This window comes from Taudactylus pleione, unplaced genomic scaffold (assembly GCF_031769625.1).
Source record: "Taudactylus pleione unplaced genomic scaffold, aTauple2 ptg001334l, whole genome shotgun sequence".
NCBI lineage: Eukaryota > Metazoa > Chordata > Amphibia > Anura > Myobatrachidae > Taudactylus > Taudactylus pleione.
Genome location: NW_028285734.1, coordinates 2,590,252 through 2,613,496, shown reverse-complemented (window position 1 = coordinate 2,613,496; position 23,245 = coordinate 2,590,252). Strand labels below are relative to the sequence as shown.

The 23,245-nt window shown below is 40.0% G+C and overlaps 1 pseudogene; it reads right to left on the bottom strand.

Moving 5' to 3' along the window:
* Window positions 1–21,122: 21,122 nt before the first annotated feature.
* Window positions 21,123–23,013, bottom strand: LOC148443094 (E3 ubiquitin-protein ligase TRIM11-like; annotated as a pseudogene).
* Window positions 23,014–23,245: the final 232 nt, after the last annotated feature.

Genomic DNA, 23,245 nt, shown 5'->3' with positions numbered 1-23,245 from the left:
TCTTATTCATGCTCCAGCTTCTTATTCACTTCTTATTCCTGCTCCAGCTTCTTATTAACTTCTTATTCCTTCTCCAGCTTCTTATTCACTTCTTATTTGTGCTCCACCTTCTTATTCACTTCTTATTCACTTATTATTCCTGCTCCCGCTTCTTATTCACTTATTATTCCTGCTCCAGCTTCTTATTCACTTATTATTCATGCTCCAGCTTCTTATTCACTTATTATTCCTGCTCCAGCTTCTTATTCACTTATTATTCATGCTCCAGCTTCTTATTCTCTTATTATTCCTGCTCCAGCTTCTTATTCACTTATTATTCATGCTCCAGCCTCTTATTCACTTATTATTCCTGCTCCAGCTTCTTATTCACTTATTATTCCTGCTCCAGCTTCTTATTCACTTATTATTCATGCTCCAGCTTCTTATTCACTTATTATTCCTGCTCCAGCTTCTTATTCACTTATTGTTCCTGCTCCAGCTTCTTATTCACTTATTATTCCTGCTCCAGCTTCTTATTCACTTATTATTCATGCTCCAGCTTCTTATTCACTTATTATTCCTGCTCCAGCTTCTTATTCACTTATTATTCATGCTCCAGCTTCTTATTCACTTATTATTCCTGCTCCAGCTTCTTATTCACTTATTATTCCTGCTCCAGCTTCTTATTCACTTATTATTCCTGCTCCCTCCAGCTTCTTATTCACTTATTATTCCTGCTCCAGCTTCTTATTCACTTATTATTCCTGCTCCAGCTTCTTATTCACTTATTATTCCTGCTCCCTCCAGCTTCTTATTCACTTATTATTTGTGCTCCAGGTTCTTATTCACTTCTTATTGTGCTCCAGCTTCTTATTCACTTCTTATTCATGCTCCAGCTTCTTATTCACTTATTATTCCTGCTCCCTCCAGCTTCTTATTCACTTCTTATTTGTGCTCCAGGTTCTTATTCACTTCTTATTCGTGCTCCAGCCTCTTATTCACTTCTTATTCCTGCTCCAGCTTCTTATTCACTTCTTATTCCTGCTCCAGCCTCTTATTCACTTCTTATTCCTGCTCCAGCTTCTTATTCACTTCTTATTCCTGCTCCAGCTTCTTATTCACTTCTTATTGTGCCCCAGCTTCTTATAAACTTCTTATTGTGCTCCAGCTTCTTATTCACTTCTTATTCCTGCTCCAGCTTCTTATTCACATCTTATTCCTGCTCCAGCTTCTTATTCACTTCTTATTCCTGCTCAAGCTTCTTATTCACTTCTTATTCCTGCTCCAGCTTCTTATTCACTTCTTATTCCTGCTCCGGCTTCTTATTCACTTCTTATTCCTGCTCCGGCTTCTTATTCACTTATTATTCCTGCTCCCGCTTCTTATTCACTTTTTATTCCTGCTCCAGCTTCTTATTCCCTTCTTATTGTGCTCCAGCTTCTTATTAACTTCTTATTCCTGCTCCAGCTTCTTATTCACTTCTTATTCCTGCTCCAGCTTCTTATTCACTTCTTATTCCTGCTCCAGCATCTTATTCACTTCTTATTGTGCTCCAGCTTCTTATTCACTTCTTATTCCTGCTCCAGCTTCTTATTCACTTTTTATTCCTGCTCCAGCTTCTTATTAACTTCTTATTCCTGCTCCAGCTTCTTATTCACTTCTTATTCCTGATCCAGCATCTTATTCACTTCTTATTACTGATCCAGCTTCTTATTCACTTCTTATTCCTGCTCCAGCTTCTTATTCTCTTCTTATTCCTGCTGCAGCTTCTTATTAACTTCTTAATCCTTCTCCAGTTTCTTATTCACATCTTATTGTGCTCCAGCTTCTTATTAACTTCTTATTCCTGCTCCAGCTTCTTATTCACTTCTTATTCCTGCTCCAGCTTCTTATTCTCTTCTTATTCCTGCTCCAGCTTCTTATTCACTTCTTATTCCTGCTCCAGCTTCTTATTCACTTCTTATTGTGCTCCAGCTTCTTATTCACTTCTTATTCATGCTCCAGCTTCTTATTCACTTCTTATTCCTGCTCCAGCTTCTTATTCACTTCTTATTCCTGCTCCAGCTTCTTATTCACTTCTTATTCCTGCTCCAGCTTCTTATTCCTGCTCTAGCTTCTTATTCACTTCTTATTTGTGCTCCAGCTTTTTATTCACTTCTTATTCCTGCTCTAGCTTCTTATTCACATCTTATTCCTTCTCCAGCTTCTTATTCACTTCTTATTCATGCTCCAGCTTCTTATTCACTTCTTATTCCTGCTCCAGATCTTATTCACTTCTTATTCCTTCTCCAGCTTCTTATTCACTTCTTATTCCTGCTCCAGCTTCTTATTCACTTCTTAATCCTGCTCCAGCTTCTTATTCACTTCTTATTCCTGCTCCAGCTTCTTATTCACTTCTTATTTCTGCTCCAGCTTCTTATTCACTTCTTATTTCTGCTCCAGCTTCTTATTCACTTCTTATTCCTGCTCCAGCTTCTTATTCACTTCTTATTCCTGCTCCAGCTTCTTATTCACTTCTTATTTGTGCTCCAGCTTCTTATTCACTTCTTATTTGTGCTCCAGCTTCTTATTCACTTCTTATTCCTGCTCCAGCTTCTTATTCACTTCTTATTCCTGCTCCAGCTTCTTCTTCACTTCTTATTTGTGCTCCAGCTTCTTCTTCACTTCTTATTTGTGCTCCAGCTTCTTATTCACTTCTTATTCCTGCTCCAGCTTCTTATTCACTTCTTATTGTGCTCCAGCTTCTTATTCACTTCGTATTGTGCTCCAGCTTCTTATTCACTTCTTATTCGGCCAGCAACTTATTCACTTCTTATTCACTTCTTATTCCTGCTCCAGCTTTTTATTCACTTCTTATTCCTTCTCCAGCTTCTTATTCACTTCTTATTTGTGCTCCAGCTTCTTATTCACTTCTTATTCCTGCTCCAGCTTCTTATTCACTTCTTTTTCCTGCTGTAGCTTCTTATTCACTTCTTATTTGTGCTCCAGCTTCTTATTCACTTCTTATTCCTACTCCAGCTTCTTATTCACTTCGTATTCCTGCTCCAGCTTCTTATTCACTTCTTATTCCAGCTCCAGCTTCTTATTCACTTCTTATTCCTGCTCCAGCTTCTTATTCACTTCTTATTCCTGCTCCAGCTTCTTATTCACTTCTTATTTGTGCTCCAGCTTCTTATTCACTTCTTATTCATGCTCCAACTTCTTTTTCATTTCTTATTCCAGCTCCAGCTTCTTATTCACTTCTTATTTGTGCTCCAGCTTCTTATTCATGCTCCAGCTTCTTATTCACTTCTTATTCCTGCTCCAGCTTCTTATTCACTTCTTATTCCTGCTCCAGCTTCTTATTCACTTCTTATTCGTTCTCCAGCTTCTTATTCACTTCTTATTCATGCTCCAGCTTCTTATTCACTTCTTATTCCTGCTCCAGCTTCTTATTCACTTCCTATTTGTGCTCCAGCTTCTTATTCACTTCTTATTCCAGCTCCAGCTTCTTATTCACTTCTTATTTGTGCTCCAGCTTCTTATTCACTTCTTATTGTGCTCCAGCTTCTTATTCTCTTCTTATTCCTGCTCCAACTTCTTATTCACTTCTTATTCCTGCTCCAGCTTCTTATTCACTTCTTATTCCTGCTCCAGCATCTTATTCACTTCTTATTGTGCTCCAGCTTCTTATTCACTTCTTATTCCTGATCCAACTTCTTCTAAACTTCTTATTCCTGCTCCAGCTTCTTATTCACTTCTTATTCCTGCTCCAGCTTCTTATTCACTTCTTATTCCTGCTCCAGCTTCTTATTCACTTCTTATTCCTGCTCCAGCTTCTTATTCACTTCTTATTCCTGCTCCAGCTTCTTATTCACTTCTTATTTGTGCTCCAGCTTCTTATTCACTTCTTATTCATGCTCCAACTTCTTTTTCATTTCTTATTCCAGCTCCAGCTTCTTATTCACTTCTTATTTGTGCTCCAGCTTCTTATTCATGCTCCAGCTTCTTATTCACTTCTTATTCCTGCTCCAGCTTCTTATTCACTTCTTATTCCTGCTCCAGCTTCTTATTCACTTCTTATTCGTTCTCCAGCTTCTTATTCACTTCTTATTCATGCTCCAGCTTCTTATTCACTTCTTATTCCTGCTCCAGCTTCTTATTCACTTCCTATTTGTGCTCCAGCTTCTTATTCACTTCTTATTCCAGCTCCAGCTTCTTATTCACTTCTTATTTGTGCTCCAGCTTCTTATTCACTTCTTATTGTGCTCCAGCTTCTTATTCTCTTCTTATTCCTGCTCCAACTTCTTATTCACTTCTTATTCCTGCTCCAGCTTCTTATTCACTTCTTATTCCTGCTCCAGCATCTTATTCACTTCTTATTGTGCTCCAGCTTCTTATTCACTTCTTATTCCTGATCCAACTTCTTCTAAACTTCTTATTCCTGCTCCAGCTTCTTATTCACTTCTTATTCCTGCTCCAGCTTCTTATTCACTTCTTATTCCTGCTCCAGCTTCTTATTCACTTCTTATTCCTGCTCCAGCTTCTTATTCACTTCTTATTCCTGCTCCAGCTTCTTATTCTCTTCTTATTCCTGCTCCAGCTTCTTATTCACTTCTTATTCCTGCTGCAGCTTCTTATTCACTTCTTATTCCTGCTCCAGCATCTTATTCACTTCTTATTGTGCTCCAGCTTCTTATTCACTTCTTATTCCTGCTCCAGCTTCTTATTCACTTCTTATTCCTGCTCCAGCTTCTTATTCACTTCTTATTCCTGCTCCAGCTTCTTATTCACTTCTTATTCCTGCTCCAGCTTCTTATTCACTTCTTATTCCTGCTCCAGCTTCTTATTCACTTCTTATTCCTGCTCCAGCTTCTTATTCCTGCTCCAGCTTCTTATTCACTTCTTATTCCTGCTCCAGCTTCTTATTCACTTCCTATTTGTGCTCCAGCTTCTTATTCACTTCTTATTCATGCTCCAGCTTCTTATTCACTTCTTATTCCTGCTCCAGCTTCTTATTCACTTCTTATTCCTTCTCCAGCTTCTTATTCACTTCTTATTCCTACTCCAGCTTCTTATTCATTTCTTATTCATGCTCCAGCTTCTTATTCACTTCTTATTCCTGCTCCAGCTTCTTAATCACTTCTTATTCCTGCTCCAGCTTCTTATTCACTTCTTATTCCTGCTCCAGCTTCTTATTCACTTCTTATTCCTGCTCCAGCTCCTTATTCACTTGTTATTCCTGCTCCAGCTCCTTATTCACTTCTTATTCCTGCTCCAGCTTCTTATTAACTTCTTATTGTGCTCCAGCTTCTTATTCACTTCTTATTGTGCTCCAGCTTCTTATTCACTTCTTATTCCTGCTCCAGCTTCTTATTCACTTCTTATTTGTGCTCCAGCTTCTTATTCACTTCTTATTTGTGCTCCTGCTTCTTGTTCACTTCTTATTCCTGCTCCAGCTTCTTATTCACTTCTTATTTGTGCTCCAGCTTCTTATTCACTTCTTATTTGTGCTCCTGCTTCTTATTCACTTCTTATTGTGCTCCAGCTTCTTATTCACTTCTTATTCCTGCTCCAGCTTTTTATTCACTTCTTATTTGTGCTCCAGCTTCTTATTCACTTATTATTCCTGCTCCAGCTTCTTATTCACTTCTTATTCTTGCTCCAGCTTCTTATTCACTTCTTATTCCTGCTCCAGCTTCTTATTCACTTCTTATTCCTGCTCCAGCTTCTTTTTCACTTCTTATTTGTGCTCCTGCTTCTTATTCACTTCTTATTGTGCTCCAGCTTCTTATTCACTTCTTATTCCTGCTCCAGCTTCTTATTCACTTCTTATTTGTGCTCCAGCTTCTTATTCACTTATTATTCCTGCTCCAGCTTCTTATTCACTTCTTATTCTTGCTCCAGCTTCTTATTCACTTCTTATTCCTGCTCCAGCTTCTTATTCACTTCTTATTCCTGCTCCAGCTTCTTATTCACTTCTTATTCCTGCTCCAGCATCTTATTCACTTCTTATTGTGCTCCAGCTTCTTATTCTCTTCTTATTCCTGCTCCAACTTCTTCTAAACTTCTTATTCCTGCTCCAGCTTCTTATTCACTTCTTATTCCTGCTCCAGCTTCTTATTCACTTCTTATTCCTGCTCCAGCTTCTTATTCACTTCTTATTCCTGCTCCAGCTTCTTATTCTCTTCTTATTCCTGCTCCAGCTTCTTATTCACTTCTTGTTCCTGCTCCAGCTTCTTATTCACCTCTTGTTCCTGCTCCAGCATCTTATTCACTTCTTATTGTGCTCCAGCTTCTTATTCACTTCTTATTCCTGCTCCAGCTTCTTATTCACTTCTTATTCCTGCTCCAGCTTCTTATTCACTTCTTATTCCTGCTCCAGCTTCTTATTCACTTCTTATTCCTGCTCCAGCTTCTTATTCACTTCTTATTCCTGCTCCAGCTTCTTATTCACTTCTTATTCCTGCTCCAGCTTCTTATTCACTTCTTATTCCTGCTCCGGCTTCTTATTCACTTCTTATTCCTGCTCCGGCTTCTTATTCACTTATTATTCCTGCTCCCGCTTCTTATTCACTTTTTATTCCTGCTCCAGCTTCTTATTCCCTTCTTATTGTGCTCCAGCTTCTTATTAACTTCTTATTCCTGCTCCAGCTTCTTATTCACTTCTTATTCCTGCTCCAGCTTCTTATTCACTTCTTATTCCTGCTCCAGCATCTTATTCACTTCTTATTGTGCTCCAGCTTCTTATTCACTTCTTATTCCTGCTCCAGCTTCTTATTCACTTTTTATTCCTGCTCCAGCTTCTTATTCACTTCTTATTCCTGCTCCAGCTTCTTATTCACTTCTTATTCCTGATCCAGCATCTTATTCACTTCTTATTACTGATCCAGCTTCTTATTCACTTCTTATTCCTGCTCCAGCTTCTTATTCTCTTCTTATTCCTGCTGCAGCTTCTTATTAACTTCTTAATCCTTCTCCAGTTTCTTATTCACATCTTATTGTGCTCCAGCTTCTTATTAACTTCTTATTCCTGCTCCAGCTTCTTATTCACTTCTTATTCCTGCTCCAGCTTCTTATTCTCTTCTTATTCCTGCTCCAGCTTCTTATTCACTTCTTATTCCTGCTCCAGCTTCTTATTCACTTCTTATTGTGCTCCAGCTTCTTATTCACTTCTTATTCATGCTCCAGCTTCTTATTCACTTCTTATTCCTGCTCCAGCTTCTTATTCACTTCTTATTCCTGCTCCAGCTTCTTATTCACTTCTTATTCCTGCTCCAGCTTCTTATTCCTGCTCTAGCTTCTTATTCACTTCTTATTTGTGCTCCAGCTTTTTATTCACTTCTTATTCCTGCTCTAGCTTCTTATTCACATCTTATTCCTTCTCCAGCTTCTTATTCACTTCTTATTCATGCTCCAGCTTCTTATTCACTTCTTATTCCTGCTCCAGATCTTATTCACTTCTTATTCCTTCTCCAGCTTCTTATTCACTTCTTATTCCTGCTCCAGCTTCTTATTCACTTCTTAATCCTGCTCCAGCTTCTTATTCACTTCTTATTCCTGCTCCAGCTTCTTATTCACTTCTTATTTCTGCTCCAGCTTCTTATTCACTTCTTATTTCTGCTCCAGCTTCTTATTCACTTCTTATTCCTGCTCCAGCTTCTTATTCACTTCTTATTCCTGCTCCAGCTTCTTATTCACTTCTTATTTGTGCTCCAGCTTCTTATTCACTTCTTATTTGTGCTCCAGCTTCTTATTCACTTCTTATTCCTGCTCCAGCTTCTTATTCACTTCTTATTCCTGCTCCAGCTTCTTCTTCACTTCTTATTTGTGCTCCAGCTTCTTCTTCACTTCTTATTTGTGCTCCAGCTTCTTATTCACTTCTTATTCCTGCTCCAGCTTCTTATTCACTTCTTATTGTGCTCCAGCTTCTTATTCACTTCGTATTGTGCTCCAGCTTCTTATTCACTTCTTATTCGGCCAGCAACTTATTCACTTCTTATTCCTGCTCCAGCTTCTTATTCACTTCTTATTCCTGCTCCAGCTTTTTATTCACTTCTTATTCCTTCTCCAGCTTCTTATTCACTTCTTATTTGTGCTCCAGCTTCTTATTCACTTCTTATTCCTGCTCCAGCTTCTTATTCACTTCTTTTTCCTGCTGTAGCTTCTTATTCACTTCTTATTTGTGCTCCAGCTTCTTATTCACTTCTTATTCCTACTCCAGCTTCTTATTCACTTCTTATTCCTGCTCCAGCTTCTTATTCACTTCTTATTCCAGCTCCAGCTTCTTATTCACTTCTTATTCCTGCTCCAGCTTCTTATTCACTTCTTATTCCTGCTCCAGCTTCTTATTCACTTCTTATTTGTGCTCCAGCTTCTTATTCACTTCTTATTCATGCTCCAACTTCTTTTTCATTTCTTATTCCAGCTCCAGCTTCTTATTCACTTCTTATTTGTGCTCCAGCTTCTTATTCATGCTCCAGCTTCTTATTCACTTCTTATTCCTGCTCCAGCTTCTTATTCACTTCTTATTCCTGCTCCAGCTTCTTATTCACTTCTTATTCGTTCTCCAGCTTCTTATTCACTTCTTATTCATGCTCCAGCTTCTTATTCACTTCTTATTCCTGCTCCAGCTTCTTATTCACTTCCTATTTGTGCTCCAGCTTCTTATTCACTTCTTATTCCAGCTCCAGCTTCTTATTCACTTCTTATTTGTGCTCCAGCTTCTTATTCACTTCTTATTGTGCTCCAGCTTCTTATTCTCTTCTTATTCCTGCTCCAACTTCTTATTCACTTCTTATTCCTGCTCCAGCTTCTTATTCACTTCTTATTCCTGCTCCAGCATCTTATTCACTTCTTATTGTGCTCCAGCTTCTTATTCACTTCTTATTCCTGATCCAACTTCTTCTAAACTTCTTATTCCTGCTCCAGCTTCTTATTCACTTCTTATTCCTGCTCCAGCTTCTTATTCACTTCTTATTCCTGCTCCAGCTTCTTATTCACTTCTTATTCCTGCTCCAGCTTCTTATTCACTTCTTATTCCTGCTCCAGCTTCTTATTCTCTTCTTATTCCTGCTCCAGCTTCTTATTCACTTCTTATTCCTGCTCCAGCTTCTTATTCACTTCTTATTCCTGCTCCAGCATCTTATTCACTTCTTATTGTGCTCCAGCTTCTTATTCACTTCTTATTCCTGCTCCAGCTTCTTATTCACTTCTTATTCCTGCTCCAGCTTCTTATTCACTTCTTATTCCTGCTCCAGCTTCTTATTCACTTCTTATTCCTGCTCCAGCTTCTTATTCACTTCTTATTCCTGCTCCAGCTTCTTATTCACTTCTTATTCCTGCTCCAGCTTCTTATTCCTGCTCCAGCTTCTTATTCACTTCTTATTCCTGCTCCAGCTTCTTATTCACTTCCTATTTGTGCTCCAGCTTCTTATTCACTTCTTATTCATGCTCCAGCTTCTTATTCACTTCTTATTCCTGCTCCAGCTTCTTATTCACTTCTTATTCCTTCTCCAGCTTCTTATTCACTTCTTATTCCTACTCCAGCTTCTTATTCATTTCTTATTCATGCTCCAGCTTCTTATTCACTTCTTATTCCTGCTCCAGCTTCTTAATCACTTCTTATTCCTGCTCCAGCTTCTTATTCACTTCTTATTCCTGCTCCAGCTTCTTATTCACTTCTTATTCCTGCTCCAGCTCCTTATTCACTTGTTATTCCTGCTCCAGCTCCTTATTCACTTCTTATTCCTGCTCCAGCTTCTTATTAACTTCTTATTGTGCTCCAGCTTCTTATTCACTTCTTATTGTGCTCCAGCTTCTTATTCACTTCTTATTCCTGCTCCAGCTTCTTATTCACTTCTTATTTGTGCTCCAGCTTCTTATTCACTTCTTATTTGTGCTCCTGCTTCTTGTTCACTTCTTATTCCTGCTCCAGCTTCTTATTCACTTCTTATTTGTGCTCCAGCTTCTTATTCACTTCTTATTTGTGCTCCTGCTTCTTATTCACTTCTTATTGTGCTCCAGCTTCTTATTCACTTCTTATTCCTGCTCCAGCTTTTTATTCACTTCTTATTTGTGCTCCAGCTTCTTATTCACTTATTATTCCTGCTCCAGCTTCTTATTCACTTCTTATTCTTGCTCCAGCTTCTTATTCACTTCTTATTCCTGCTCCAGCTTCTTATTCACTTCTTATTCCTGCTCCAGCTTCTTATTCACTTCTTATTTGTGCTCCTGCTTCTTATTCACTTCTTATTGTGCTCCAGCTTCTTATTCACTTCTTATTCCTGCTCCAGCTTCTTATTCACTTCTTATTTGTGCTCCAGCTTCTTATTCACTTATTATTCCTGCTCCAGCTTCTTATTCACTTCTTATTCTTGCTCCAGCTTCTTATTCACTTCTTATTCCTGCTCCAGCTTCTTATTCACTTCTTATTCCTGCTCCAGCTTCTTATTCACTTCTTATTCCTGCTCCAGCATCTTATTCACTTCTTATTGTGCTCCAGCTTCTTATTCTCTTCTTATTCCTGCTCCAACTTCTTCTAAACTTCTTATTCCTGCTCCAGCTTCTTATTCACTTCTTATTCCTGCTCCAGCTTCTTATTCACTTCTTATTCCTGCTCCAGCTTCTTATTCACTTCTTATTCCTGCTCCAGCTTCTTATTCTCTTCTTATTCCTGCTCCAGCTTCTTATTCACTTCTTGTTCCTGCTCCAGCTTCTTATTCACCTCTTGTTCCTGCTCCAGCATCTTATTCACTTCTTATTGTGCTCCAGCTTCTTATTCACTTCTTATTCCTGCTCCAGCTTCTTATTCACTTCTTATTCCTGCTCCAGCTTCTTATTCACTTCTTATTCCTGCTCCAGCTTCTTATTCACTTCTTATTCCTGCTCCAGCTTCTTATTCACTTCTTATTCCTGCTCCAGCTTCTTATTCACTTCTTATTCCTGCTCCAGCTTCTTATTCACTTCTTATTCCTGCTCCAGCTTCTTATTCCTGCTCCAGCTTCTTATTCACTTCTTATTCCTGCTCCAGCTTCTTATTCACTTCCTATTTGTGCTCCAGCTTCTTATTCACTTCTTATTCATGCTCCAGCTTCTTATTCACTTCTTATTCCTGCTCCAGCTTCTTATTCACTTCTTATTCATGCTCCAGCTTCTTATTCACTTCTTATTCCTACTCCAGCTTCTTATTCATTTCTTATTCATGCTCCAGCTTCTTATTCACTTCTTATTCCTGCTCCAGCTTCTTATTCACTTCTTATTCCTGCTCCAGCTTCTTATTCACTTCTTATTCCTGCTCCAGCTTCTTATTCACTTCTTATTCCTGCTCCAGCTTCTTATTCACTTATTATTCCTGCTCCAGCTCCTTATTCACTTCTTATTCCTGCTCCAGCTTCTTATTAACTTCTTATTGTGCTCCAGCTTCTTATTCACTTCTTATTGTGCTCCAGCTTCTTATTCACTTCTTATTCCTGCTCCAGCTTCTTATTCACTTCTTATTTGTGCTCCAGCTTCTTATTCACTTCTTATTTGTGCTCCTGCTTCTTGTTCACTTCTTATTCCTGCTCCAGCTTCTTATTCACTTCTTATTTGTGCTCCAGCTTCTTATTCACTTCTTATTTGTGCTCCTGCTTCTTATTCACTTCTTATTGTGCTCCAGCTTCTTATTCACTTCTTATTCCTGCTCCAGCTTCTTATTCACTTCTTATTTGTGCTCCAGCTTCTTATTCACTTATTATTCCTGCTCCAGCTTCTTATTCACTTCTTATTCTTGCTCCAGCTTCTTATTCACTTCTTATTCCTGCTCCAGCTTCTTATTCACTTCTTATTCCTGCTCCAGCTTCTTATTCACTTCTTATTTGTGCTCCAGCTTCTTATTCACTTCTTATTCCTGCTCCAGCTTCTTATTCACTTCTTATTCCTGCTCCAGCTTCTTATTCACTTCTTATTCGGCCAGCAACTTATTCACTTCTTATTCCTGCTCCAGCTTCTTATTCACTTCTTATTCCTGCTCCAGCTTCTTATTCACTTCTTATTTGTGCTCCAGCATCTTATTCACTTCTTATTCGTGCTCCAGCATCTTATTCACTTCTTATTCGGCCAGCAACTTATTCACTTCTTATTCCTGCTCCAGCTTCTTATTCACTTCTTATTTGTGCTCCAGCTTCTTATTCACTTCTTATTCGGCCAGCAACTTATTCACTTCTTATTCCTGCTCCAGCTTCTTATTCACTTCTTATTTGTGCTCCAGCTTCTTATTCACTTCTTATTCCTTCTCCAGCTTCTTATTCACTTCTTATTTGTGCTCCAGCTTCTTATTCACTTCTTATTCCTGCTCCACCCTCTTATTCACTTCTTATTCCTGCTCCAGCTTCTTATTCACTTCTTATTTGTGCTCCAGCTTCTTATTCACTTCTTATTCCTGCTCCAGCTTCTTATTCACATCTTATTCCTGCTCCAGCTTCTTATTCACTTCTTATTCCAGCTCCAGCTTCTTATTCACTTCTTATTCCTGCTCCAGCTTCTTATTCACTTCTTATTCCTGCTCAATCTTCTTTTTCACTTCTTATTTGTGCTCCAGCTGCTTATTCACTTCTTATTCGTGCTCCAGCTTCTTATTCACTTCTTATTCCAGCTCCAGCTTCTTATTCACTTCTTATTCCTGCTCCAGCTTCTTATTCACTTCTTATTCGTGCTCCAGCTTCTTATTCACTTCTTATTCATGCTCCAGCTTCTTATTCACTTCTTATTCCTGCTCCAGCTTCTTATTCATTTCTTATTTGTGCTCCAGCTTCTTATTCTCTTCTTATTTGTGCTCCAGCTTCTTATTCACTTCTTATTCCTGCTCCAGCTTCTTATTCACTTATTATTCCTGCTCCAGCTTCTTATTCATTTCTTATTCGTGCTCCAGCCTCTTATTCACTTCTTATTCCTGCTCCAACTTCTTATTCACTTCTTATTTGTGCTCCAGCTTCTTATTCACTTCTTATTCCTGCTCCAGCTTCTTATTCACTTCGTATTGTGCTCCAGCAACTTATTCACTTCTTATTCCTGCTCCAGCTTCTTATTCACTTCTTATTGTGCTCCCGCTTCTTATTCACTTCTTATTCGGCCAGCAACTTACTCACTTCTTATTGTGCTCCAGCTTCTTATTCACTTCTTATTGTGCTCCAGCTTCTTATTCACTTCTTATTCGGCCAGCAACTTACTCACTTCTTATTGTGCTCCAGCCTCTTATTCACTTCTTATTGTGCTCCAGCTTCTTATTCACTTCTTATTGTGCTCCTGCCTCTTATTCACTTCTTATTGTGCTCCAGCTTCTTATTCACTTCTTATTAGTGCTCCAGCTTCTTATTCACTTCTTATTCCTGCTCCAGCTTCTTATTCACTTCTTATTTGTGCTCCAGCTTCTTATTCACTTCTTATTTGTGCTCCAGCTTCTTATTCACTTCTTATTCCTGCTCCAGCTTCTTATTAACTTCTTATTTGTGCTCCAGCATCTCATTCACTTCTTATTCGTGCTCCAGCATCTTATTCACTTTGTATTGTGCTCCAGCTTCTTATTCACTTCTTATTCTCCAGCAACTTATTCACTTCTTATTCCTACTCCAGCTTCTTATTCACTTCTTATTTGTGCTCCAGCTTCTTATTCACTTCTTATTCCAGCTCCAGCTTCTTATTCACTTATTATTCCTGCTCCAGCTTCTTATTCACTTCTTATTCATGCTCCCGCTTCTTATTCACTTCTTATTGTGCTCCAGCTTCTTATTCACTTCTTATTGTGCTCCAGCTTCTTATTCACTTCTTATTCGGCCAGCAACTTACTCACTTCTTATTGTGCTCCAGCCTCTCATTCACTTCTTAATGTGCTCCAGCTTCTTATTCACTTCTTATTCCTTCTCCAGCTTCTTATTCACTTCTTATTCCTTCTCCAGATTCTTATTCACTTCTTATTCCTGCTCCAGCTTCTTATTCACTTCTTATTCCTGCTCCAGCTTCTTATTCACTTCTTATTGTGCTCCAGCTTCTTATTCACTTCTTATTCCTGCTCCAGCTTCTTTTTCACTTCTTATTTGTGCTCCAGCTTCTTATTCACTTCTTATTCATGCTCCAGCTTCTTATTCACTTCTTATTCCTGCTCCAGCTTCTTATTAACTTCTTATTCCTTCTCCAGCTTCTTATTCACTTCTTATTTGTGCTCCACCTTCTTATTCATTCTTATTCACTTATTATTCCTGCTCCAGCTTCTTATTCACTTATTATTCCTGCTCCAGCCTCTTATTCACTTATTATTCTTGCTCCAGCTTCTTATTCACTTATTATTCCTGCTCCAGCTTCTTATTCACTTATTATTCATGCTCCAGCTTCTTATTCACTTATTATTCATGCTCCAGCTTCTTATTCACTTATTATTCCTGCTCCAGCTTCTTATTCACTTATTATTCATGCTCCAGCTTCTTATTCACTTATTATTCCTGCTCCAGCTTCTTATTCACTTATTATTCATGCTCCAGCTTCTTATTCACTTATTATTCCTGCTCCAGCTTCTTATTCACTTCTTATTTGTGCTCCAGCTTCTTATTCACTTATTATTTCTGCTCCAGCTTCTTCTTCACTTATTATTCATGCTCCAGCTTCTTATTCACTTCTTATTTGTGCTCCAGCTTCTTATTCACTTCTTATTCCTGCTCCAGCTTCTTATTAGCTTCTTATTTGTGTTCCAGCATCTTATTCACTTCTTATTCGTGCTCCAGCATCTTACTCACTTTGTATTGTGCTCCAGCTTCTTATTCACTTCTTATTCGGCCAGCAACTTATTCACTTCTTATTCCTGCTCCAGCTTCTTATTCACTTCTTATTTGTGCTCCAGCTTCTTATTCACTTCTTATTCCAGCTCCATCTTCTTATTCACTTTTTATTCCTGCTCCAGCTTCTTATTCACTTCTTATTCATGCTCCCCCTTCTTATTCACTTCTTATTGTGCTCCAGCTTCTTATTCACTTCTTATTGTGCTCCAGCTTCTTATTCACTTCTTATTGTGCTCCAGCTTCTAATTCACTTCTTACTTGTGCTCCAGCTTCTTATTCACTTCTTATTCCTGCTCCAGCTTCTTATTCACTTCTTATTCCTGCTCCAGCTTCTTATTCACTTCTTATTGTGCTCCAGCTTCTTATTAACTTCTTATTCCTGCTCCAGCTTCTTATTCACTTCTTATTTGTGCTCCTACATCTTATTCACTTCTTATTCATGCTCCAGCTTCTTATTCACTTCTTATTCCTGCTCCAGCTTCTTATTAACTTCTTATTCCTTCTCCAGCTTCTTATTCACATCTTATTTGTGCTCCACCTTCTTATTCACTTCTTATTCACTTATTATTCCTGCTCCAGCTTCTTATTCACTTATTATTCATGCTCCAGCTTCTTATTCACTTATTATTCCTGCTCCAGCTTCTTATTCACTTATTATTCATGCCACAGCTTCTTATTCACTTATTATTCACTTATTATTCCTGCTCCAGCTTCTTATTCACTTCTTATTTGTGCTCCAGCTTCTTATTCACTTATTATTCCTGCTCCAGCTTCTTATTCACTTATTATTCATGCTCCAGCTTCTTATTCACTTCTTATTTGTGCTCCAGCTTCTTATTCACTTCTTATTCCTGCTCCAGCTTCTTATTAACTTCTTATTTGTGCTCCAGCATCTTATTCACTTCTTATTCATGCTCCAGCATCTTATTCACTTTGTATTGTGCTCCAGCTTCTTATTCACTTCTTATTCCTGCTCCAGCTTCTTATTCACTTCTTATTCCTGCTCCAGCTTCTTATTCACTTATTATTCCTGCTCCAGCTTCTTATTCACTTCTTATTCATGCTCCCGCTTCTTATTCACTTCTTATTGTGCTCCAGCTTCTTCTTCACTTCTTATTGTGCTCCAGCTTCTTATTCGGCCAGCAACTTACTCACTTCTTATTTGTGCTCCAGCCTCTTATTCACTTCTTATTGTGCTCCAGCTTCTTATTCACTTCTTATTTGTGCTCCAGCTTCTTATTCACTTCTTATTCGTGCTCCAGCTTCTTATTCACTTCTTATTCATGCTCCAGCTTCTTATTCACTTCTTATTCCTGCTCCAGCTTCTTATTCACTTCTTATTTGTGCTCCAGCTTCTTATTCACTTCTTATTCATGCTCCAGCTTCTTATTCACTTCTTATTCCTGCTCCAGCTTCTTATTAACTTCTTATTCCTTCTCCAGCTTCTTATTCACTTCTTATTTGTGCTCCACCTTCTTATTCACTTCTTATTCACTTATTATTCCTGCTCCCGCTTCTTATTCACTTATTATTCCTGCTCCAGCTTCTTATTCACTTATTATTCATGCTCCAGCTTCTTATTCACTTATTATTCCTGCTCCAGCTTCTTATTCACTTATTATTCATGCTCCAGCTTCTTATTCACTTATTATTCCTGCTCCAGCTTCTTATTCACTTATTATTCATGCTCCAGCCTCTTATTCACTTATTATTCCTGCTCCAGCTTCTTATTCACTTATTATTCCTGCTCCAGCTTCTTATTCACTTATTATTCATGCTCCAGCTTCTTATTCACTTATTATTCCTGCTCCAGCTTCTTATTCACTTATTATTCATGCTCCAGCTTCTTATTCACTTATTATTCCTGCTCCAGCTTCTTATTCACTTCTTATTCATGCTCCAGCTTCTTATTCACTTATTATTCCTGCTCCAGCTTCTTATTCACTTATTATTCATGCTCCAGCTTCTTATTCACTTATTATTCCTGCTCCAGCTTCTTATTCACTTATTATTCCTGCTCCAGCTTCTTATTCACTTATTATTCCTGCTCCCTCCAGCTTCTTATTCACTTATTATTTGTGCTCCAGGTTCTTATTCACTTCTTATTGTGCTCCAGCTTCTTATTCACTTCTTATTCATGCTCCAGCTTCTTATTCACTTATTATTCCTGCTCCCTCCAGCTTCTTATTCACTTCTTATTTGTGCTCCAGGTTCTTATTCACTTCTTATTCATGCTCCAGCTTCTTATTCACTTCTTATTCATGCTCCAGCTTCTTATTCACTTATTATTTGTGCTCCAGCTTCTTATTCACTTCTTATTTGTGCTCCAGCTTCTTATTCACTTCTTATTTGTGCTCCAGCTTCTTATTCACTTCGTATTGTGCTCCAGCTTCTTATTCACTTCTTATTCCAGCTCCAGCTTCTTATTCACTTCTTATTTGTGCTCCACCTTCTTATTCACTTCTTATTCCTGCTCCAGCTCCTTATTCACTTCTTATTCCTGCTCCAGCTTCTTATTCACTTCTTATTCCTGCTCCAGCTTCTTATTCCCTTCTTATTTGTGCTCCAGCTTCTTATTCACTTCTTATTCCAGCTCCAGCTTCTTATTCACTTCTTATTCCTCCTCCAGCTTCTTATTCACTTATAATTCCTGCTCCAGCTTCTTATTCACTTCTTATTCCTGCTCCACCTTCTTATTCACTTCTTATTCCTGCTCCAGCTTCTTATTCACTTCTTATTCCTGCTCCAGCTTCTTATTCACTTCTTATTCCTGCTCCAGCTTCTTATTCACTTCTTATTCCTGCTCCAGCTTCTTATTCACTTCTTATTCCTGCTCCAGCTTCTTATTCACTTCTTATTGTGCTCCAGCTTCTTATTCACTTCTTATTCCTGCTCCAGCTTCTTATTCACTTCTTATTCTTGCTCCAGCTTCTTATTCACTTCTTATTCCTGCTCCAACTTCTTATTCACTTCTTATTCCTGCTCCAGCTTCTTATTCACTTCTTATTTGTGCTCCAGCTTCTTATTCACTTCCTATTCTTGCTCCAGCTTCTTATTCACTTCTTATTCCTGCTCCAGCTTCTTATTCACTTCTTATTCGGCCAGCAACTTATTCACTTCTTATTGTGCTCCAGCTTCTTATTCACTTTCCAGCTTCTTATTCAGAACATGTTATATTAAAAGTTTTTTATCATATAGAATCAACAAGCTTACATTGAATAAACAAAATATGGTATCTATTACACAAATTTCAATTGTATTTTGCTTGGCCCACAAAGCTTTTGGGCATGAAATTGGGTGGTAAAGTGGGCACAGGGACCAGATTTTCTATATTTGAATAAGTAGTTGTGTTGTGCATGGGTTAATTAGCCTTGGGCAACAAATTTGACACTTGGAATCCACACAGGGGGTCACTTACATATGACCCACTTGCAATTGGCCTTGCCCAACAAGGTTTTGGGCATGAAATAGGGCATTAAAGTGGGCACAGGCACCAATTAATACATTTGAATAAGTAGCTGTATTGCTAACAAGTCAAGTTGCTAAATCATATTGCTAAGAAGTAAGCATACATGTAAGCATTCTTACTGTAAGGTGGACTGTCTGCACACTGGGTGCCTTCTAAGGAAGTTAGATACAATAACGATAAAGATATTCTTGGATGAGATCTATTTCACCACTTTCTGTAGAATTTAACACGAAGGGTGTAAAAGATTTTGAACTCTAAACCTTATCACACCATTGTGCATTTCTTTATGTTTTTTACATATTGGAAACAACATTTGGAAGAAATTCTACATCTAAAGAATTTCTGGAACCATCTATAGCGCGAATATTGTAATTTGTAAGACCATTCTGTTTTGTATATATTTACTATAAACTATTCTAAGTCTATTGCAATGGCCTTAAATATCTCTCTGAGGGGCCTATTCATCATACCTAAAATATCGAGGGAGGTAATTAGGTTTAGAACTCGCATCGAGTTCTACCGAATTACTGGAGGAATTCATCATTCCTCCTCCCCATAAGTATCTATTCCGAAAAGCTGTCATTTTTGTGATTACAGCTTTTCGGGAAATAGATACTTTTCCCTGTCTACTCTTACCGCAGCTGTAATCAGCGCTGCGCATGCTGCGCATGCGCTGTAACAATCGTAAACCCAGCACATGCGCAGCACTACTTACAGCTACGGTAAGTTTGTGTGCACCCCCTGACCCCCCCTCCACTCACCTCCCCCCGTCCCGCACTTACCTGCCCGCTGCAGCGCCTCCGGCTCCACCCTGCTGGTCTGTCATGTGGTCTCCCAGCAGCCCACAGTGCAGTTTAGAAAAAAAAACATTTTTTTTTTTCTAAACTTTATTGTGTTCTGCTGGTAGAACACAATGTCAGCATGACAGATGGAGCCAGAGGACGCATCAGAGCGCTGGAGGGAGATGCCGGGGGACCTGCAAAGCTGGAAGCAGGTAAGTCTGTCCTGCTATTCGCCACCTCACAGTGGCGAATAGTAACTCCATCAAAATCCGAAAATACATAATTTTTGGAATTTGATGAATACCATAATTTCCATAACCCCATACTAATGTACTAATGTATGGGGAGTGTGTAAATTAACGCAGGGGGACTTAGCAAGGAGATATCAGCCGTGCCATTCCCCGGCGATCTGCACATATGCAGTAGACTCTGGGCACACTCTAGTGCCCAGAGTCTACTGATGCTGCGGTGGCCGGCCAGCTGTGTTAATCGGCTGCAGGGGAGAGAGGAGGGGGCCCCGGACAGGATACTCCTGCCTAAGAGCATTAATGCGAGCAAGCAAAGCAAGTGAGGGGTGGAGATTATGCTGAGACAAAAGCTGGGAGATTTCACTCTTCAGAGAGGAGATTTCATTTTGGGCCTTCCTCCTGAGGTATGAGGCTTTACTAATAAGTCTAACCCTTAGCATGGCTTTGTGGCCTCCCAGATCACTCCCTGCAAAATCGCCTCAGATTAGTTCATCTCAAAATATTCAGAAATGGCAGATGTGATTTCTGTGTGATCTCATTCCTAATAACCATTGGGTATATACCATACAGTGCCCATATATAATTATATTGAATTTTGAATAATATCTTTATATCAGTGCTGATATACACTACGATATATATTCTATACATTCACCTAATACCAAGGACGCAGCATTAGATCATCTGCAATCCCTTCAGCTGGGAAATGGAGACCATCGCTTCCCACCCAATCACTGACAGCCTGCTGCCGGACTGCGTGGGGGATCACAGACCGGTAATGCACACGTGCAGTATGGGTCAGGCGCATGCACAGATTCCCGATAATCGAGAATCTGCGTGATCCCTATCACTGCGTCCGCAGCTGAATCACCCCCTGAAATCATTCTATAGACAAACATTGAAGACCATGTCTAGCAGGGCTGCCATCAGGGGGGAAATGCTGGGACAGAAGGGGCACTGTGTGGCTGTGATCAATCGCCCTTGCTGTTTGTAATCTCCATATGCTTAGCTTTGCCAGGATCAAAGATTGCGCATTTCATAAAGGACAAACACACACACACACACACACACACACACACACACACACACACACACACACACACTGTCTCACTTATTATATGAATAGCTTTGTTTTATTGAATAGGAATAAGCATGTAAATGAAAAACAGATAGGATTGTGTATATACTGTATATCTTTATTGTGACACGTGTACAAGGCTGTACTGCACCTGGGGATGTACAATAGTTACCCCACTGATGGCCATCCCTACCTATATTGGAACAGGTCCAGGTAGCGATAGATAGTGAGTAAATGTCTAACCACAATGACTCAAATCATTTAGATCAGAGGTTCTCAAACTCGGTCCTCAGGACCATACACAGGTCACATTTTCCAGGTCTCCCAGCAGGTGCACAAGTGTATTCATTATTCACTAACACGTTTTAAAAGATCTACAGGTGGAGATAATTATATCACTTTTTTCTGTGAGGAGATCTGGAAAACATGTACTGTTTGGGGTCCTGAGGACCGAGTTTGAGAACCTGTGATTTAGATGATCTAATGATTCGAGTTTGGTGTGTCACCCACCTCAGTCAGTCAGTCTTCCCCAGGTCAGGATCACATGAGATTATATCACTCAGTGTGATTGGGTCGCTGTCGCTCCAGGTGACACCCCTCTGGGAGGGAGTAGTAAATGATTCTGCTCAGAGCTGCTGCTTTCAGTGCAGATGAAGTCTGTCTCAAGTGTCACAGCAGCAGCCCTGAGCAGAATCAGTGCAGTGATCCTCGACGGGGCAGGGCTGCTGCTGTGACACTCGAGACAGACTCAGTGCAGATGAATCGTCTGCACTGGCAATGAGTCTGTCTCGAGTGTCACAGCAGCAGTGCAGGGGGTGGAGCTTGGAAGTGATAGCGCCCCTGTGTGCTCACACTGCTCAGCTGCAGTCTTCATTCTAAGTGCCGTGTCCCAAGACACTCCATTGAGCTGAGTCATGTGGCTTGAGTTCACTTAATCGCTCTGCCCATGACTAGATCTGGGTACAGTGGTCACATGGTTACTCAGAGGGAGGAGCTCAGCTGTAGCTCCACCCACTACTTCATTCTATTGGCTAATTGTTATCAGATTCCCCTCCCTGTGATGTCACCAGTCACTGGGCGGATTTCTTATGATAATTTATCCCAGCTCCTGACTCCCCCAGATATAGTTATACATCCTCCCCATACACCTAATGCAGCATGAAGGGGCTCAGTGAGGGTGGTAGTGACTGTGTGTAAGTGTCTGATGGGGTCACACAGAGAATAAAAGGACAGCTGTCCTGCCTCATAATCCAGGTATATCCTCACTCTGTCACAGGGGATATTGTCAGTTAACCGGATCTCTGTACTGTCATGTAGCACTGAGTACTGATTATCTGTCCTATCCAAACACCAGGGCTTGTTATTATATCCTATGTTTGACTGATCTCCTCCTCTCCTGGCTATACTGGGATAACACATCCCCACCCTCCAGCTCTCTGATTTACTGACATCCACTTCCCAGTAATGTCGCCCTGAGGAGAATCCCCTGGTGCTTATTAGCTGAGGATAACTCTGAAATCTCTCTGGTGTTACTGGGTGATTCTGGTATATATGTGTCCTGGATGCAGTTTTTCTGTCACCTGATATCTGTATATTATTACCAGCTGTGGTTACATCCAGCAATAGGTCTGTAGCTTCCTGCACATAGATCCCTGTATTTATACCTGTTATTATATCAGATAATGTCTGTAATTTCCCTGAGATGAGACCCACATCCAGATCTCCTGCACCATGGACCTGGTTATCATGTCTCTCTGTGTCCTCAGTATCACACAAGTCACCTGTGTCTGGTTCCTGTAAGACAGTCACTGGATCAGACACGTTACACAGCTCCTCAATGTGACGCATCTTCCTGGACAGCTCGTCCTTCTTTATTTCCAGCTGCTGGATCAGATCAGAGACTGAGAGTGAAACGCGCTGTTCCTGCCTGGAGAGCTCACTCAGGACTCTCTTCTCCAGGTCTTCCAGCTGTCTCCTGATGTTTCTAAACAGGGCAGTGACTGTCTCTGTTACACCAGCTGCTTTTCCCTGATCTTCTCTCCTGCGCTCCTGCAGACTCTGGACTCTTTTCTCATTCTCCTCTCTCTTTGTGGTCAGTTTCTGCAGAACTCTCAGCTTCTCCTTCTTCTTCTCAGAGACCTCATCCAGCATCTCCACCAGGTGTCCCCGGTGCTCTCCGGCCAAACTGCAGGACACACAGATACAGGCAGCGTCCTCAGTGCAGTAATATTTTAAGAGCTCCTTATGGACGGAGCATTTCCTCTTCCCCAGGGAAGTGGTGGGATCACATAAGACGTGTTCTGCTGACTTGCTGTGTACTCTCAGGTGATTATCACACAGAGAAGCCTCACAATGCAGACAGGACTTAGCAGCAGGTACAGGAGAGTGAATACAGTAAGTGCAGAAGATCTCAGTCTCCTCCTGAGCTGGCCGAGTAGACAGGAAACTCCCCACTATGTTACACAGGGTTATGTTCCTCTGCAGTGCAGGATGCTCCTGACACTCTGCTCTGCATTCAGGACAAGTATAAACTCCAGACCCCTCCTGTGTATCCAGTACACGATCAATACAGACCCGGCAGAAGTTGTGCCCACATCTCAGGGTTACAGGATCTGTATAAATGCTCAGGCAGATGGAACAGCAGCTCCTGTCTCAGATCAGCAGACGCCATCGCTGGCAGCAGGAGAGGGAAATGAAAGTGAAAGTCTCTGACACTCAGATACCAGTGTGGTCACATTCTGCACACAGGGCGAGGCTGAGCTTATCCCTCACATTATACCTATAGGCTCAGTTATACTAAGGAACACACCCAAAATGTACAGGGACAATATGCACCCAAAAAAATGTACTTATTCTGGAAACAGTAATGGCTTCCTAGTAAGGTGATAAAGACTTTTTTATTT